Source organism: Phyllobates terribilis, unplaced genomic scaffold, assembly GCF_046119375.1.
Source record: "Phyllobates terribilis strain yellow unplaced genomic scaffold, ASM4611937v1 Scaffold_169__1_contigs__length_4117513, whole genome shotgun sequence".
Taxonomy (NCBI): Eukaryota; Metazoa; Chordata; class Amphibia; order Anura; family Dendrobatidae; genus Phyllobates; species Phyllobates terribilis.
Genome location: NW_027362929.1, coordinates 2,461,132 through 2,478,384, shown reverse-complemented (window position 1 = coordinate 2,478,384; position 17,253 = coordinate 2,461,132). Strand labels below are relative to the sequence as shown.

Sequence of the window (17,253 nt, the reverse complement as noted above, 5' to 3'; positions counted from 1 at the left end):
CTGCAGACTATAAAAGAGAAACCAACCCAAAAAGTTTGGTTGATTAGTCTGTGGCATTCTTTTAAACTGTTGCTTATGGCGGTCTCTGTGAGCTTCTCAGTGACATTCAGCCATCCAGGTATCCCGCCTGCAGTAGACGGAATGTGGCAATGGAACGCTGGCTGCGCGTGTCATAATAGGCTCTGAGCCTTTATATACCTGCGCACAGCAGCAGCCACCTTCAGTCTGCTGCTGGACAGCCAGCAGCAGCAGCAGCAGGAGAGGTAATTAATCAGCAACCCTCCTGCTAAGGGTAGACAGCTGCTCGTTCCACCCCCCCCCCCGCCTTAATTGGTTCTCCTCCCTTCCAACGGTGTTGAGGCGGGTGGGAACAGCCGGGGGTTGAGGGTACTGTGCTAAAAGAGGTGGAGTTATGCAGATCTAAAACGCGTGGATTGCAGCAGCAGCAAGCCGAAAAGTGCAGGCATGTGAGGGATCTAGAGGTTGACAGCTTGTCTTCTTAACGGGAGTCCAGGTGGCCATCTCCACAAATGGACTTTTCAGAATCCTTGGGTGGCACCGTAGTCGGAAACCAATTCTGGTTATCGCTTCTCGGCCTTTTGGCTAAGATCAAGTGTAGTATCTGTTCTTATCAGTTTAATATCTGATACGTCCCCTATCTGGGGACCATATATTAAATGGATTTTTAGAACAGGGAGATGGAAAAAGAGCTTGCTCTGTCCACTCCACGCATTGACCTGGTATTGCAGTATCTCCAGGACCGGTGCACCCCTTCTTTAATGCAGTTTCTAAAATCAGAAAGAATTGAATTCAATGCTTTTTGTTCATTTTGCTTGTTTGTCGGATTTTGGGATGGACTCTTTGGCTTTGCTTTTCTTCTCCTCATTGGATTTTTCATGTTAAAAGTTGCAGAAGCCAGATGACAAGCTCATTTTGGTTCAACTTCAGCAACTGTGCATTGCATTGCCATGTAATGTAATGTAATGCAATGCTATCTATCTAGCTCTCCCTCTATACTTCCTTTTGGATAAACAGACATATTAGGCAAGCATTTTGGAGCTTTCACCTAAATAACTACAGGTGGTGAGATAAGCTGCACAATATAATTGACCTTTCAGTATATTGTTGCACACACACCATCTATTTAGCAAATGCCCTTGTTATCAACAGCAGCCTTTTAAACTCACCTGAGCTAACAGGTATGTGAGCTGGTTACTCTGCTGCGCTTAAAATTTCTTTTTTGGTTTGCTACAATGCCTTTTCTGAAACGTTGTCTCCCTCTGCTGGAACACTGACTTCTTTCATTTAATGCCTGCAGACTATAAAAGAGAAACCAACCCAAAAAGTTTGGTTGATTAGTCTGTGGCATTCTTTTAAACTGTTGCTTATGGCGGTCTCTGTGAGCTTCTCAGTGACATTCAGCCATCCAGGTATCCCGCCTGCAGTAGACGGAATGTGGCAATGGAACGCTGGCTGCGCGTGTCATAATAGGCTCTGAGCCTTTATATACCTGCGCACAGCAGCAGCCACCTTCAGTCTGCTGCTGGACAGCCAGCAGCAGCAGCAGGAGAGGTAATTAATCAGCAACCCTCCTGCTAAGGGTAGACAGCTGCTCGTTCCACCCCCCCCCCGCCTTAATTGGTTCTCCTCCTTTACAACGGTGTTGAGGCGGGTGGGAACAGCCGGGGGTTGAGGGTACTGTGCTAAAAGAGGTGGAGTTATGCAGATCTAAAACGCGTGGATTGCAGCAGCAGCAAGCCGAAAAGTGCAGGCATGTGAGGGATCTAGAGGTTGACAGCATGTCTTCTTAACGGGAGTCCAGGTGGCCATCTCCACAAATGGACTTTTCAGAATCCTTGGGTGGCACCGTAGTCGGAAACCAATTCTGGTTATCGCTTCTCGGCCTTTTGGCTAAGATCAAGTGTAGTATCTGTTCTTATCAGTTTAATATCTGATACGTCCCCTATCTGGGGACCATATATTAAATGGATTTTTAGAACAGGGAGATGGAAAAAGAGCTTGCTCTGTCCACTCCACGCATTGACCTGGTATTGCAGTATCTCCAGGACCGGTGCACCCCTTCTTTAATGCAGTTTCTAAAATCAGAAAGAATTGAATTCAATGCTTTTTGTTCATTTTGCTTGTTTGTCGGATTTTGGGATGGACTCTTTGGCTTTGCTTTTCTTCTCCTCATTGGATTTTTCATGTTAAAAGTTGCAGAAGCCAGATGACAAGCTCATTTTGGTTCAACTTCAGCAACTGTGCATTGCATTGCCATGTAATGTAATGTAATGCAATGCTATCTATCTAGCTCTCCCTCTATACTTCCTTTTGGATAAACAGACATATTAGGCAAGCATTTTGGAGCTTTCACCTAAATAACTACAGGTGGTGAGATAAGCTGCACAATATAATTGACCTTTCAGTATATTGTTGCACACACACCATCTATTTAGCAAATGCCCTTGTTATCAACAGCAGCCTTTTAAACTCACCTGAGCTAACAGGTATGTGAGCTGGTTACTCTGCTGCGCTTAAAATTTCTTTTTTGGTTTGCTACAATGCCTTTTCTGAAACGTTGTCTCCCTCTGCTGGAACACTGACTTCTTTCATTTAATGCCTGCAGACTATAAAAGAGAAACCAACCCAAAAAGATTGGTTGATTAGTCTGTGGCATTCTTTTAAACTGTTGCTTATGGCGGTCTCTGTGAGCTTCTCAGTGACATTCAGCCATCCAGGTATCCCGCCTGCAGTAGACGGAATGTGGCAATGGAACGCTGGCTGCGCGTGTCATAATAGGCTCTGAGCCTTTATATACCTGCGCACAGCAGCAGCCACCTTCAGTCTGCTGCTGGACAGCCAGCAGCAGCAGCAGCAGGAGAGGTAATTAATCAGCAACCCTCCTGCTAAGGGTAGACAGCTGCTCGTTTCACCCCCCCCCCCGCCGCCTTAATTGGTTCTCCTCCCTTCCAACGGTGTTGAGGCGGGTGGGAACAGCCGGGGGTTGAGGGTACTGTGCTAAAAGAGGTGGAGTTATGCAGATCTAAAACGCGTGGATTGCAGCAGCAGCAAGCCGAAAAGTGCAGGCATGTGAGGGATCTAGAGGTTGACAGCATGTCTTCTTAACGGGAGTCCAGGTGGCCATCTCCACAAATGGACTTTTCAGAATCCTTGGGTGGCACCGTAGTCGGAAACCAATTCTGGTTATCGCTTCTCGGCCTTTTGGCTAAGATCAAGTGTAGTATCTGTTCTTATCAGTTTAATATCTGATACGTCCCCTATCTGGGGACCATATATTAAAGAGATTTTTAGAACAGGGAGATGGAAAAAGAGCTTGCTCTGTCCACTCCACGCATTGACCTGGTATTGCAGTATCTCCAGGACCGGTGCACCCCTTCTTTAATGCAGTTTCTAAAATCAGAAAGAATTGAATTCAATGCTTTTTGTTCATTTTGCTTGTTTGTCGGATTTTGGGATGGACTCTTTGGCTTTGCTTTTCTTCTCCTCATTGGATTTTTCATGTTAAAAGTTGCAGAAGCCAGATGACAAGCTCATTTTGGTTCAACTTCAGCAACTGTGCATTGCATTGCCATGTAATGTAATGTAATGCAATGCTATCTATCTAGCTCTCCCTCTATACTTCCTTTTGGATAAACAGACATATTAGGCAAGCATTTTGGAGCTTTCACCTAAATAACTACAGGTGGTGAGATAAGCTGCACAATATATTTGACCTTTCAGTATATTGTTGCACACACACCATCTATTTAGCAAATGCCCTTGTTATCAACAGCAGCCTTTTAAACTCACCTGAGCTAACAGGTATGTGAGCTGGTTACTCTGCTGCGCTTAAAATTTCTTTTTTGGTTTGCTACAATGCCTTTTCTGAAACGTTGTCTCCCTCTGCTGGAACACTGACTTCTTTCATTTAATGCCTGCAGACTATAAAAGAGAAACCAACCCAAAAAGTTTGGTTGATTAGTCTGTGGCATTCTTTTAAACTGTTGCTTATGGCGGTCTCTGTGAGCTTCTCAGTGACATTCAGCCATCCAGGTATCCCGCCTGCAGTAGACGGAATGTGGCAATGGAACGCTGGCTGCGCGTGTCATAATAGGCTCTGAGCCTTTATATACCTGCGCACAGCAGCAGCCACCTTCAGTCTGCTGCTGGACAGCCAGCAGCAGCAACAGCAGGAGAGGTAATTAATCAGCAACCCTCCTGCTAAGGGTAGACAGCTGCTCGTTCCACCCCCCCCCCCCCCCCCGCCTTAATTGGTTCTCCTCCCTTCCAACGGTGTTGAGGCGGGTGGGAACAGCCGGGGGTTGAGGGTACTGTGCTAAAAGAGGTGGAGTTATGCAGATCTAAAACGCGTGGATTGCAGCAGCAGCAAGCCGAAAAGTGCAGGCATGTGAGGGATCTAGAGGTTGACAGCATGTCTTCTTAACGGGAGTCCAGGTGGCCATCTCCACAAATGGACTTTTCAGAATCCTTGGGTGGCACCGTAGTCGGAAACCAATTCTGGTTATCGCTTCTCGGCCTTTTGGCTAAGATCAAGTGTAGTATCTGTTCTTATCAGTTTAATATCTGATACGTCCCCTATCTGGGGACCATATATTAAATGGATTTTTAGAACAGGGAGATGGAAAAAGAGCTTGCTCTGTCCACTCCACGCATTGACCTGGTATTGCAGTATCTCCAGGACCGGTGCACCCCTTCTTTAATGCAGTTTCTAAAATCAGAAAGAATTGAATTCAATGCTTTTTGTTCATTTTGCTTGTTTGTCGGATTTTGGGATGGACTCTTTGGCTTTGCTTTTCTTCTCCTCATTGGATTTTTCATGTTAAAAGTTGCAGAAGCCAGATGACAAGCTCATTTTGGTTCAACTTCAGCAACTGTGCATTGCATTGCCATGTAATGTAATGTAATGCAATGCTATCTATCTAGCTCTCCCTCTATACTTCCTTTTGGATAAACAGACATATTAGGCAAGCATTTTGGAGCTTTCACCTAAATAACTACAGGTGGTGAGATAAGCTGCACAATATAATTGACCTTTCAGTATATTGTTGCACACACACCATCTATTTAGCAAATGCCCTTGTTATCAACAGCAGCCTTTTAAACTCACCTGAGCTAACAGGTATGTGAGCTGGTTACTCTGCTGCGCTTAAAATTTCTTTTTTGGTTTGCTACAATGCCTTTTCTGAAACGTTGTCTCCCTCTGCTGGAACACTGACTTCTTTCATTTAATGCCTGCAGACTATAAAAGAGAAACCAACCCAAAAAGTTTGGTTGATTAGTCTGTGGCATTCTTTTAAACTGTTGCTTATGGCGGTCTCTGTGAGCTTCTCAGTGACATTCAGCCATCCAGGTATCCCGCCTGCAGTAGACGGAATGTGGCAATGGAACGCTGGCTGCGCGTGTCATAATAGGCTCTGAGCCTTTATATACCTGCGCACAGCAGCAGCCACCTTCAGTCTGCTGCTGGACAGCCAGCAGCAGCAGCAGCAGGAGAGGTAATTAATCAGCAACCCTCCTGCTAAGGGTAGACAGCTGCTCGTTCCACCCCCCCCCCGCCTTAATTGGTTCTCCTCCCTTCCAACGGTGTTGAGGCGGGTGGGAACAGCCGGGGGTTGAGGGTACTGTGCTAAAAGAGGTGGAGTTATGCAGATCTAAAACGCGTGGATTGCAGCAGCAGCAAGCCGAAAAGTGCAGGCATGTGAGGGATCTAGAGGTTGACAGCATGTCTTCTTAACGGGAGTCCAGGTGGCCATCTCCACAAATGGACTTTTCAGAATCCTTGGGTGGCACCGTAGTCGGAAACCAATTCTGGTTATCGCTTCTCGGCCTTTTGGCTAAGATCAAGTGTAGTATCTGTTCTTATCAGTTTAATATCTGATACGTCCCCTATCTGGGGACCATATATTAAATGGATTTTTAGAACAGGGAGATGGAAAAAGAGCTTGCTCTGTCCACTCCACGCATTGACCTGGTATTGCAGTATCTCCAGGACCGGTGCACCCCTTCTTTAATGCAGTTTCTAAAATCAGAAAGAATTGAATTCAATGCTTTTTGTTCATTTTGCTTGTTTGTCGGATTTTGGGATGGACTCTTTGGCTTTGCTTTTCTTCTCCTCATTGGATTTTTCATGTTAAAAGTTGCAGAAGCCAGATGACAAGCTCATTTTGGTTCAACTTCAGCAACTGTGCATTGCATTGCCATGTAATGTAATGTAATGCAATGCTATCTATCTAGCTCTCCCTCTATACTTCCTTTTGGATAAACAGACATATTAGGCAAGCATTTTGGAGCTTTCACCTAAATAACTACAGGTGGTGAGATAAGCTGCACAATATAATTGACCTTTCAGTATATTGTTGCACACACACCATCTATTTAGCAAATTCCCTTGTTATCAACAGCAGCCTTTTAAACTCACCTGAGCTAACAGGTATGTGAGCTGGTTACTCTGCTGCGCTTAAAATTTCTTTTTTGGTTTGCTACAATGCCTTTTCTGAAACGTTGTCTCCCTCTGCTGGAACACTGACTTCTTTCATTTAATGCCTGCAGATTATAAAAGAGAAACCAACCCAAAAAGTTTGGTTGATTAGTCTGTGGCATTCTTTTAAACTGTTGCTTATGGCGGTCTCTGTGAGCTTCTCAGTGACATTCAGCCATCCAGGTATCCCGCCTGCAGTAGACGGAATGTGGCAATGGAACGCTGGCTGCGCGTGTCATAATAGGCTCTGAGCCTTTATATACCTGCGCACAGCAGCAGCCACCTTCAGTCTGCTGCTGGACAGCCAGCAGCAGCAGCAGCAGGAGAGGTAATTAATCAGCAACCCTCCTGCTAAGGGTAGACAGCTGCTCGCTCCACCCCCCCCCCCCGCCTTAATTGGTTCTCCTCCCTTCCAACGGTGTTGAGGCGGGTGGGAACAGCCGGGGGTTGAGGGTACTGTGCTAAAAGAGGTGGAGTTATGCAGATCTAAAACGCGTGGATTGCAGCAGCAGCAAGCCGAAAAGTGCAGGCATGTGAGGGATCTAGAGGTTGACAGCATGTCTTCTTAACGGGAGTCCAGGTGGCCATCTCCACAAATGGACTTTTCAGAATCCTTGGGTGGCACCGTAGTCGGAAACCAATTCTGGTTATCGCTTCTCGGCCTTTTGGCTAAGATCAAGTGTAGTATCTGTTCTTATCAGTTTAATATCTGATACGTCCCCTATCTGGGGACCATATATTAAATGGATTTTTAGAACAGGGAGATGGAAAAAGAGCTTGCTCTGTCCACTCCACGCATTGACCTGGTATTGCAGTATCTCCAGGACCGGTGCACCCCTTCTTTAATGCAGTTTCTAAAATCAGAAAGAATTGAATTCAATGCTTTTTGTTCATTTTGCTTGTTTGTCGGATTTTGGGATGGACTCTTTGGCTTTGCTTTTCTTCTCCTCATTGGATTTTTCATGTTAAAAGTTGCAGAAGCCAGATGACAAGCTCATTTTGGTTCAACTTCAGCAACTGTGCATTGCATTGCCATGTAATGTAATGTAATGCAATGCTATCTATCTAGCTCTCCCTCTATACTTCCTTTTGGATAAACAGACATATTAGGCAAGCATTTTGGAGCTTTCACCTAAATAACTACAGGTGGTGAGATAAGCTGCACAATATAATTGACCTTTCAGTATATTGTTGCACACACACCATCTATTTAGCAAATGCCCTTGTTATCAACAGCAGCCTTTTAAACTCACCTGAGCTAACAGGTATGTGAGCTGGTTACTCTGCTGCGCTTAAAATTTCTTTTTTGGTTTGCTACAATGCCTTTTCTGAAACGTTGTCTCCCTCTGCTGGAACACTGACTTCTTTCATTTAATGCCTGCAGACTATAAAAGAGAAACCAACCCAAAAAGTTTGGTTGATTAGTCTGTGGCATTCTTTTAAACTGTTGCTTATGGCGGTCTCTGTGAGCTTCTCAGTGACATTCAGCCATCCAGGTATCCCGCCTGCAGTAGACGGAATGTGGCAATGGAACGCTGGCTGCGCATGTCATAATAGGCTCTGAGCCTTTATATACCTGCGCACAGCAGCAGCCACCTTCAGTCTGCTGCTGGACAGCCAGCAGCAGCAGCAGCAGGAGAGGTAATTAATCAGCAACCCTCCTGCTAAGGGTAGACAGCTGCTCGTTCCACCCCCCCCCACCTTAATTGGTTCTCCTCCCTTCCAACGGTGTTGAGGCGGGTGGGAACAGCCGGGGGTTGAGGGTAAGGTACTGTGCTAAAAGAGGTGGAGTTATGCAGATCTAAAACGCGTGGATTGCAGCAGCAGCAAGCCGAAAAGTGCAGGCATGTGAGGGATCTAGAGGTTGACAGCATGTCTTCTTAACGGGAGTCCAGGTGGCCATCTCCACAAATGGACTTTTCAGAATCCTTGGGTGGCACCGTAGTCGGAAACCAATTCTGGTTATCGCTTCTCGGCCTTTTGGCTAAGATCAAGTGTAGTATCTGTTCTTATCAGTTTAATATCTGATACGTCCCCTATCTGGGGACCATATATTAAATGGATTTTTAGAACAGGGAGATGGAAAAAGAGCTTGCTCTGTCCACTCCACGCATTGACCTGGTATTGCAGTATCTCCAGGACCGGTGCACCCCTTCTTTAAAGCAGTTTCTAAAATCAGAAAGAATTGAATTCAATGCTTTTTGTTCATTTTGCTTGTTTGTCGGATTTTGGGATGGACTCTTTGGCTTTGCTTTTCTTCTCCTCATTGGATTTTTCATGTTCAAAGTTGCAGAAGCCAGATTACAAGCTCATTTTGGTTCAACTTCAGCAACTGTGCATTGCATTGCCATGTAATGTGATGCAATGCTATCTTTCTAGCTCTCCCTTTTTACTTCCTTTTGGATAAACAGACATATTAGGCAAGCATTTTGGAGCTTTCACCTAAATAACTACAGGTGGTGAGATAAGCTGCACAATATAATTGACCTTTCAGTATATTGTTGCACACACACCATCTATTTAGCAAATGCCCTTGTTATCAACAGCAGCCTTTTAAACTCACCTGAGCTAACAGGTATGTGAGCTGGTTACTCTGCTGCGCTTAAAATTTCTTTTTTGGTTTGCTACAATGCCTTTTCTGAAACGTTGTCTCCCTCTGCTGGAACACTGACTTCTTTCATTTAATGCCTGCAGACTATAAAAGAGAAACCAACCCAAAAAGTTTGGTTGATTAGTCTGTGGCATTCTTTTAAACTGTTGCTTATGGCGGTCTCTGTGAGCTTCTCAGTGACATTCAGCCATCCAGGTATCCCGCCTGCAGTAGACGGAATGTGGCAATGGAACGCTGGCTGCGCGTGTCATAATAGGCTCTGAGCCTTTATATACCTGCGCACAGCAGCAGCCACCTTCAGTCTGCTGCTGGACAGCCAGCAGCAGCAGCAGCAGGAGAGGTAATTAATCAGCAACCCTCCTGCTAAGGGTAGACAGCTGCTCGTTCCACCCCCCCCCGCCTTAATTGGTTCTCCTCCCTTCCAACGGTGTTGAGGCGGGTGGGAACAGCCGGGGGTTGAGGGTAAGGTACTGTGCTAAAAGAGGTGGAGTTATGCAGATCTAAAACGCGTGGATTGCAGCAGCAGCAAGCCGAAAAGTGCAGGCATGTGAGGGATCTAGAGGTTGACAGCATGTCTTCTTAACGGGAGTCCAGGTGGCCATCTCCACAAATGGACTTTTCAGAATCCTTGGGTGGCACCGTAGTCGGAAACCAATTCTGGTTATCGCTTCTCGGCCTTTTGGCTAAGATCAAGTGTAGTATCTGTTCTTATCAGTTTAATATCTGATACGTCCCCTATCTGGGGACCATATATTAAATGGATTTTTAGAACAGGGAGATGGAAAAAGAGCTTGCTCTGTCCACTCCACGCATTGACTTGGTATTGCAGTATCTCCAGGACCGGTGCACCCCTTCTTTAATGCAGTTTCTAAAATCAGAAAGAATTGAATTCAATGCTTTTTGTTCATTTTGCTTGTTTGTCGGATTTTGGGATGGACTCTTTGGCTTTGCTTTTCTTCTCCTCATTGGATTTTTCATGTTAAAAGTTGCAGAAGCCAGATGACAAGCTCATTTTGGTTCAACTTCAGCAACTGTGCATTGCATTGCCATGTAATGTAATGTAATGCAATGCTATCTATCTAGCTCTCCCTCTATACTTCCTTTTGGATAAACAGACATATTAGGCAAGCATTTTGGAGCTTTCACCTAAATAACTACAGGTGGTGAGATAAGCTGCACAATATAATTGACCTTTCAGTATATTGTTGCACACACACCATCTATTTAGCAAATGCCCTTGTTATCAACAGCAGCCTTTTAAACTCACCTGAGCTAACAGGTATGTGAGCTGGTTACTCTGCTGCGCTTAAAATTTCTTTTTTGGTTTGCTACAATGCCTTTTCTGAAACGTTGTCTCCCTCTGCTGGAACACTGACTTCTTTCATTTAATGCCTGCAGACTATAAAAGAGAAACCAACCCAAAAAGTTTGGTTGATTAGTCTGTGGCATTCTTTTAAACTGTTGCTTATGGCGGTCTCTGTGAGCTTCTCAGTGACATTCAGCCATCCAGGTATCCCGCCTGCAGTAGACGGAATGTGGCAATGGAACGCTGGCTGCGCGTGTCATAATAGGCTCTGAGCCTTTATATACCTGCGCACAGCAGCAGCCACCTTCAGTCTGCTGCTGGACAGCCAGCAGCAGCAGCAGCAGGAGAGGTAATTAATCAGCAACCCTCCTGCTAAGGGTAGACAGCTGCTCGTTCCACCCCCCCCCCCCGCCTTAATTGGTTCTCCTCCCTTCCAACGGTGTTGAGGCGGGTGGGAACAGCCGGGGGTTGAGGGTACTGTGCTAAAAGAGGTGGAGTTATGCAGATCTAAAACGCGTGGATTGCAGCAGCAGCAAGCCGAAAAGTGCAGGCATGTGAGGGATCTAGAGGTTGACAGCATGTCTTCTTAACGGGAGTCCAGGTGGCCATCTCCACAAATGGACTTTTCAGAATCCTTGGGTGGCACCGTAGTCGGAAACCAATTCTGGTTATCGCTTCTCGGCCTTTTGGCTAAGATCAAGTGTAGTATCTGTTCTTATCAGTTTAATATCTGATACGTCCCCTATCTGGGGACCATATATTAAATGGATTTTTAGAACAGGGAGATGGAAAAAGAGCTTGCTCTGTCCACTCCACGCATTGACCTGGTATTGCAGTATCTCCAGGACCGGTGCACCCCTTCTTTAATGCAGTTTCTAAAATCAGAAAGAATTGAATTCAATGCTTTTTGTTCATTTTGCTTGTTTGTCGGATTTTGGGATGGACTCTTTGGCTTTGCTTTTCTTCTCCTCATTGGATTTTTCATGTTAAAAGTTGCAGAAGCCAGATGACAAGCTCATTTTGGTTCAACTTCAGCAACTGTGCATTGCATTGCCATGTAATGTAATGTAATGCAATGCTATCTATCTAGCTCTCCCTCTATACTTCCTTTTGGATAAACAGACATATTAGGCAAGCATTTTGGAGCTTTCACCTAAATAACTACAGGTGGTGAGATAAGCTGCACAATATAATTGACCTTTCAGTATATTGTTGCACGCACACCATCTATTTAGCAAATGCCCTTGTTATCAACAGCAGCCTTTTAAACTCACCTGAGCTAACAGGTATGTGAGCTGGTTACTCTGCTGCGCTTAAAATTTCTTTTTTGGTTTGCTACAATGCCTTTTCTGAAACGTTGTCTCCCTCTGCTGGAACACTGACTTCTTTCATTTAATGCCTGCAGACTATAAAAGAGAAACCAACCCAAAAAGTTTGGTTGATTAGTCTGTGGCATTCTTTTAAACTGTTGCTTATGGCGGTCTCTGTGAGCTTCTCAGTGACATTCAGCCATCCAGGTATCCCGCCTGCAGTAGACGGAATGTGGCAATGGAACGCTGGCTGCGCGTGTCATAATAGGCTCTGAGCCTTTATATACCTGCGCACAGCAGCAGCCACCTTCAGTCTGCTGCTGGACAGCCAGCAGCAGCAGCAGCAGGAGAGGTAATTAAGCAGCAACCCTCCTGCTAAGGGTAGACAGCTGCTCGTTCCACCCCCCCCCCGCCTTAATTGGTTCTCCTCCCTTCCAACGGTGTTGAGGCGGGTGGGAACAGCCGGGGGTTGAGGGTACTGTGCTAAAAGAGGTGGAGTTATGCAGATCTAAAACGAGTGGATTGCAGCAGCAGCAAGCCGAAAAGTGCAGGCATGTGAGGGATCTAGAGGTTGACAGCATGTCTTCTTAACGGGAGTCCAGGTGGCCATCTCCACAAATGGACTTTTCAGAATCCTTGGGTGGCACCGTAGTCGGAAACCAATTCTGGTTATCGCTTCTCGGCCTTTTGGCTAAGATCAAGTGTAGTATCTGTTCTTATCAGTTTAATATCTGATACGTCCCCTATCTGGGGACCATATATTAAATGGATTTTTAGAACAGGGAGATGGAAAAAGAGCTTGCTCTGTCCACTCCACGCATTGACCTGGTATTGCAGTATCTCCAGGACCGGTGCACCCCTTCTTTAATGCAGTTTCTAAAATCAGAAAGAATTGAATTCAATGCTTTTTGTTCATTTTGCTTGTTTGTCGGATTTTGGGATGGACTCTTTGGCTTTGCTTTTCTTCTCCTCATTGGATTTTTCATGTTAAAAGTTGCAGAAGCCAGATGACAAGCTCATTTTGGTTCAACTTCAGCAACTGTGCATTGCATTGCCATGTAATGTAATGTAATGCAATGCTATCTATCTAGCTCTCCCTCTATACTTCCTTTTGGATAAACAGACATATTAGGCAAGCATTTTGGAGCTTTCACCTAAATAACTACAGGTGGTGAGATAAGCTGCACAATATAATTGACCTTTCAGTATATTGTTGCACACACACCATCTATTTAGCAAATGCCCTTGTTATCAACAGCAGCCTTTTAAACTCACCTGAGCTAACAGGTATGTGAGCTGGTTACTCTGCTGCGCTTAAAATTTCTTTTTTGGTTTGCTACAATGCCTTTTCTGAAACGTTGTCTCCCTCTGCTGGAACACTGACTTCTTTCATTTAATGCCTGCAGACTATAAAAGAGAAACCAACCCAAAAAGTTTGGTTGATTAGTCTGTGGCATTCTTTTAAACTGTTGCTTATGGCGGTCTCTGTGAGCTTCTCAGTGACATTCAGCCATCCAGGTATCCCGCCTGCAGTAGACGGAATGTGGCAATGGAACGCTGGCTGCGCGTGTCATAATAGGCTCTGAGCCTTTATATACCTGCGCACAGCAGCAGCCACCTTCAGTCTGCTGCTGGACAGCCAGCAGCAGCAGCAGCAAGAGAGGTAATTAATCAGCAACCCTCCTGCTAAGGGTAGACAGCTGCTCGTTCCACCCCCCCCCCCCCCCCCCCCCGCCTTAATTGGTTCTCCTCCCTTCCAACGGTGTTGAGGCGGGTGGGAACAGCCGGGGGTTGAGGGTACTGTGCTAAAAGAGGTGGAGTTATGCAGATCTAAAACGCGTGGATTGCAGCAGCAGCAAGCCGAAAAGTGCAGGCATGTGAGGGATCTAGAGGTTGACAGCATGTCTTCTTAACGGGAGTCCAGGTGGCCATCTCCACAAATGGACTTTTCAGAATCCTTGGGTGGCACCGTAGTCGGAAACCAATTCTGGTTATCGCTTCTCGGCCTTTTGGCTAAGATCAAGTGTAGTATCTGTTCTTATCAGTTTAATATCTGATACGTCCCCTATCTGGGGACCATATATTAAATGGATTTTTGGAACAGGGAGATGGAAAAAGAGCTTGCTCTGTCCACTCCACGCATTGACCTGGTATTGCAGTATCTCCAGGACCGGTGCACCCCTTCTTTAATGCAGTTTCTAAAATCAGAAAGAATTGAATTCAATGCTTTTTGTTCATTTTGCTTGTTTGTCGGATTTTGGGATGGACTCTTTGGCTTTGCTTTTCTTCTCCTCATTGGATTTTTCATGTTAAAAGTTGCAGAAGCCAGATGACAAGCTCATTTTGGTTCAACTTCAGCAACTGTGCATTGCATTGCCATGTAATGTAATGCAATGCTATCTATCTAGCTCTCCCTCTATACTTCCTTTTGGATAAACAGACATATTAGGCAAGCATTTTGGAGCTTTCACCTAAATAACTACAGGTGGTGAGATAAGCTGCACAATATAATTGACCTTTCAGTATATTGTTGCACACACACCATCTATTTAGCAAATGCCCTTGTTATCAACAGCAGCCTTTTAAACTCACCTGAGCTAACAGGTATGTGAGCTGGTTACTCTGCTGCGCTTAAAATTTCTTTTTTGGTTTGCTACAATGCCTTTTCTGAAACGTTGTCTCCCTCTGCTGGAACACTGACTTCTTTCATTTAATGCCTGCAGACTATAAAAGAGAAACCAACCCAAAAAGTTTGGTTGATTAGTCTGTGGCATTCTTTTAAACTGTTGCTTATGGCGGTCTCTGTGAGCTTCTCAGTGACATTCAGCCATCCAGGTATCCCGCCTGCAGTAGACGGAATGTGGCAATGGAACGCTGGCTGCGCGTGTCATAATAGGCTCTGAGCCTTTATATACCTGCGCACAGCAGCAGCCACCTTCAGTCTGCTGCTGGACAGCCAGCAGCAGCAGCAGCAGGAGAGGTAATTAATCAGCAACCCTCCTGCTAAGGGTAGACAGCTGCTCGTTCCACCCCCCCCCCGCCTTAATTGGTTCTCCTCCCTTCCAACGGTGTTGAGGCGGGTGGGAACAGCCGGGGGTTGAGGGTACTGTGCTAAAAGAGGTGGAGTTATGCAGATCTAAAACGCGTGGATTGCAGCAGCAGCAAGCCGAAAAGTGCAGGCATGTGAGGGATCTAGAGGTTGACAGCATGTCTTCTTAACGGGAGTCCAGGTGGCCATCTCCACAAATGGACTTTTCAGAATCCTTGGGTGGCACCGTAGTCGGAAACCAATTCTGGTTATCGCTTCTCGGCCTTTTGGCTAAGATCAAGTGTAGTATCTGTTCTTATCAGTTTAATATCTGATACGTCCCCTATCTGGGGACCATATATTAAATGGATTTTTAGAACAGGGAGATGGAAAAAGAGCTTGCTCTGTCCACTCCACGCATTGACCTGGTATTGCAGTATCTCCAGGACCGGTGCACCCCTTCTTTAATGCAGTTTCTAAAATCAGAAAGAATTGAATTCAATGCTTTTTGTTCATTTTGCTTGTTTGTCGGATTTTGGGATGGACTCTTTGGCTTTGCTTTTCTTCTCCTCATTGGATTTTTCATGTTAAAAGTTGCAGAAGCCAGATGACAAGCTCATTTTGGTTCTGACGCGCCCCTGGGCCTGTGTCGCGCTGCGCTGCGCATGCGGGAGCTTACCCGGAGCCGGATCTGTGGAGGGTTGTAGTCTCGTGGCGGTGACCCGGTCCGTGCCCAGGGAGTCAAACTAGACGGCAGTCCATTAGTAGTAAATGGTTGATGACTACGCCACCCGTTGAGTGCAGCCAGGGGGCTGCTGCTGCAGGGCAGACCGCTGAGGCCGATGGTGGGATTGTGCAGCGTGATAGTATAACCCCCAACGGGAGGGGTATGGCCTCAGGGCAGCCGACGTGGATGATGGGGGTAGCAAGAACCACTCAGAGACGGTACGGTGTAGTTCAGGGTCTTTACTGGTAACAACAAAAGACCCTCCCGGAGTACTTGCTAGCGGATGGGGCCTGGTCAGTCCTTGAGCAGATGGGATCTCCCCTGGCCAGGCGTAGTTGTAGGCCTCCCAAACTGACTGTACTCTTCTGGCTACCTTGCTAGGAGCTGATGTAAGTAGCCCACGTCCCTGAGTGTACCGTGTGGTGCTCACCCGTATGGCCGGTGACTCGGGGCCTTCTAATGGCTTCCGCTCCACGATGGCGGTGCTGGTCCCACGCGTGTGACCGTGCCTTCGGGCTTCTGGGCCAGAGGACCTGAAATCCCCTGCCTGACGGATTCTGCTGCTGGGCAGGAATTAGTCCCCACAGCCTCGGACTCCGGGTCCGGTAAAAAGTCTTCTTAGTCAGGGCGAACTCTGCAGCTGCCAGCCCCTGACTCCTTGTAACTGCTGTTTCTTCCTATGCTGTCTCTACTTCTTCTCTTCTTCTACTCACTCACCCTGCCTCAGCCCCAGGTTTATACAGGGGAAGTTCTTCCCCTCCCAAGACTGGGCAGGAGGTGTGGCATGCACAGGATCCCTGACCAAAGGACCTCCCACCTGCTCTCAGACATAACATTACGTTACTGTGGCAACCAGACCCCTGGGGTGTCACATTCCCCCCTAGTAAAATTTAGTACTCCGGGACTAAACACATTTAGAAAACATAACAAGGCAAAACATTAATAATACAATAAGAAAACACATAAAGATGGTTACGGCGTGTCCGCAACCGGGTGCAGTCTCTGAAGAAAGCAAGGTGTCCATTTCACCAACACAGGGAGACGTAACCAGGTAGGGGTCTGTTCTACCCCGAGTCCTTGACAGTCTTTAGTCCATCCTGGGTTACGCTCCAACTATATACAAGGATTCCCGGTAAATCCACCAAGGATTCCTAAAAACAACTAGAAATACAAAATTACACACAAGCAACTATAGACAGGTAAACATTATAAAATAGCTTAAACATTTAGATCCTCCAACGTGCGGGTAACTGGCCTCTAGTGGCCCTAGTGGACCTACGGAGCTGACTGTCTGGCCCTGAACTACAGGGTGTAGGAGCTGTCAAGGGTAAACTGGGCAGCTGTCTACCGGCTCTTTGTCTCACTAGGGGTACGGCAGGCTCACTATAAGCAGAGGGTTGATTCTCCTGTTCTACTTGTGTGGAGTCTTCTGCCTCCTGGACCGGCTGTTCTTCCAGCTCTACCCGTTGCTCCGTAGGTTCTTGGGATGATGGTTGGAGGAAGGTGAGTACGGGTACCACAACTGCACCATTGACTTGAGTCCAAGACCGAGGGAAGTCCCCGAGCACGGTACTAACCATATCTTCCCTTTCTCCCACGGGTCGATGGTCTTCTTGTTCCTCTTCAGGGTTCCTCAGTTGTTCGGGACACTTCTTCAGGTGGTCCCGGGATACAATGGCTGTGGTTTCCCCTCCGTCTTTACTGATGGTACAGACCTTCGGGTTCTCGTGGCTTGAGGGCAGTACGGTGTACGGGTCCTTCTCCCACTGGTC

At 46.3% G+C, this 17,253-nt stretch overlaps 12 non-coding genes across 12 annotated transcripts; all 12 read left to right on the top strand.

Moving 5' to 3' along the window:
* The first annotated feature begins 583 nt into the window (after positions 1-583).
* On the top strand, positions 584-774 carry LOC141209010 (U2 spliceosomal RNA). The gene has a single exon (XR_012279220.1). It is a non-coding gene; the product is annotated as a U2 spliceosomal RNA (small nuclear RNA).
* A 1,117-nt stretch (positions 775-1,891) lies between these two features.
* On the top strand, positions 1,892-2,082 carry LOC141209009 (U2 spliceosomal RNA). Its single transcript, XR_012279219.1, has one exon. It is a non-coding gene; the product is annotated as a U2 spliceosomal RNA (small nuclear RNA).
* A 1,124-nt stretch (positions 2,083-3,206) lies between these two features.
* LOC141209965 (U2 spliceosomal RNA) lies at positions 3,207-3,397 on the top strand. The gene has a single exon (XR_012280149.1). It is a non-coding gene; the product is annotated as a U2 spliceosomal RNA (small nuclear RNA).
* Positions 3,398-4,524: 1,127 nt separating this feature from the next.
* Positions 4,525-4,715, top strand: LOC141209008 (U2 spliceosomal RNA). The gene has a single exon (XR_012279218.1). It is a non-coding gene; the product is annotated as a U2 spliceosomal RNA (small nuclear RNA).
* A 1,120-nt stretch (positions 4,716-5,835) lies between these two features.
* LOC141209007 (U2 spliceosomal RNA) lies at positions 5,836-6,026 on the top strand. Its single transcript, XR_012279217.1, has one exon. It is a non-coding gene; the product is annotated as a U2 spliceosomal RNA (small nuclear RNA).
* Positions 6,027-7,148: 1,122 nt separating this feature from the next.
* LOC141209006 (U2 spliceosomal RNA) lies at positions 7,149-7,339 on the top strand. Its single transcript, XR_012279216.1, has one exon. It is a non-coding gene; the product is annotated as a U2 spliceosomal RNA (small nuclear RNA).
* Positions 7,340-8,463: 1,124 nt separating this feature from the next.
* LOC141209004 (U2 spliceosomal RNA) lies at positions 8,464-8,654 on the top strand. The gene has a single exon (XR_012279214.1). It is a non-coding gene; the product is annotated as a U2 spliceosomal RNA (small nuclear RNA).
* A 1,119-nt stretch (positions 8,655-9,773) lies between these two features.
* On the top strand, positions 9,774-9,964 carry LOC141210015 (U2 spliceosomal RNA). The gene has a single exon (XR_012280197.1). It is a non-coding gene; the product is annotated as a U2 spliceosomal RNA (small nuclear RNA).
* Positions 9,965-11,086: 1,122 nt separating this feature from the next.
* On the top strand, positions 11,087-11,277 carry LOC141209003 (U2 spliceosomal RNA). Its single transcript, XR_012279213.1, has one exon. It is a non-coding gene; the product is annotated as a U2 spliceosomal RNA (small nuclear RNA).
* A 1,120-nt stretch (positions 11,278-12,397) lies between these two features.
* LOC141209002 (U2 spliceosomal RNA) lies at positions 12,398-12,588 on the top strand. Its single transcript, XR_012279212.1, has one exon. It is a non-coding gene; the product is annotated as a U2 spliceosomal RNA (small nuclear RNA).
* Positions 12,589-13,719: 1,131 nt separating this feature from the next.
* On the top strand, positions 13,720-13,910 carry LOC141209674 (U2 spliceosomal RNA). Its single transcript, XR_012279867.1, has one exon. It is a non-coding gene; the product is annotated as a U2 spliceosomal RNA (small nuclear RNA).
* Positions 13,911-15,025: 1,115 nt separating this feature from the next.
* LOC141209001 (U2 spliceosomal RNA) lies at positions 15,026-15,216 on the top strand. Its single transcript, XR_012279211.1, has one exon. It is a non-coding gene; the product is annotated as a U2 spliceosomal RNA (small nuclear RNA).
* Positions 15,217-17,253: the final 2,037 nt, after the last annotated feature.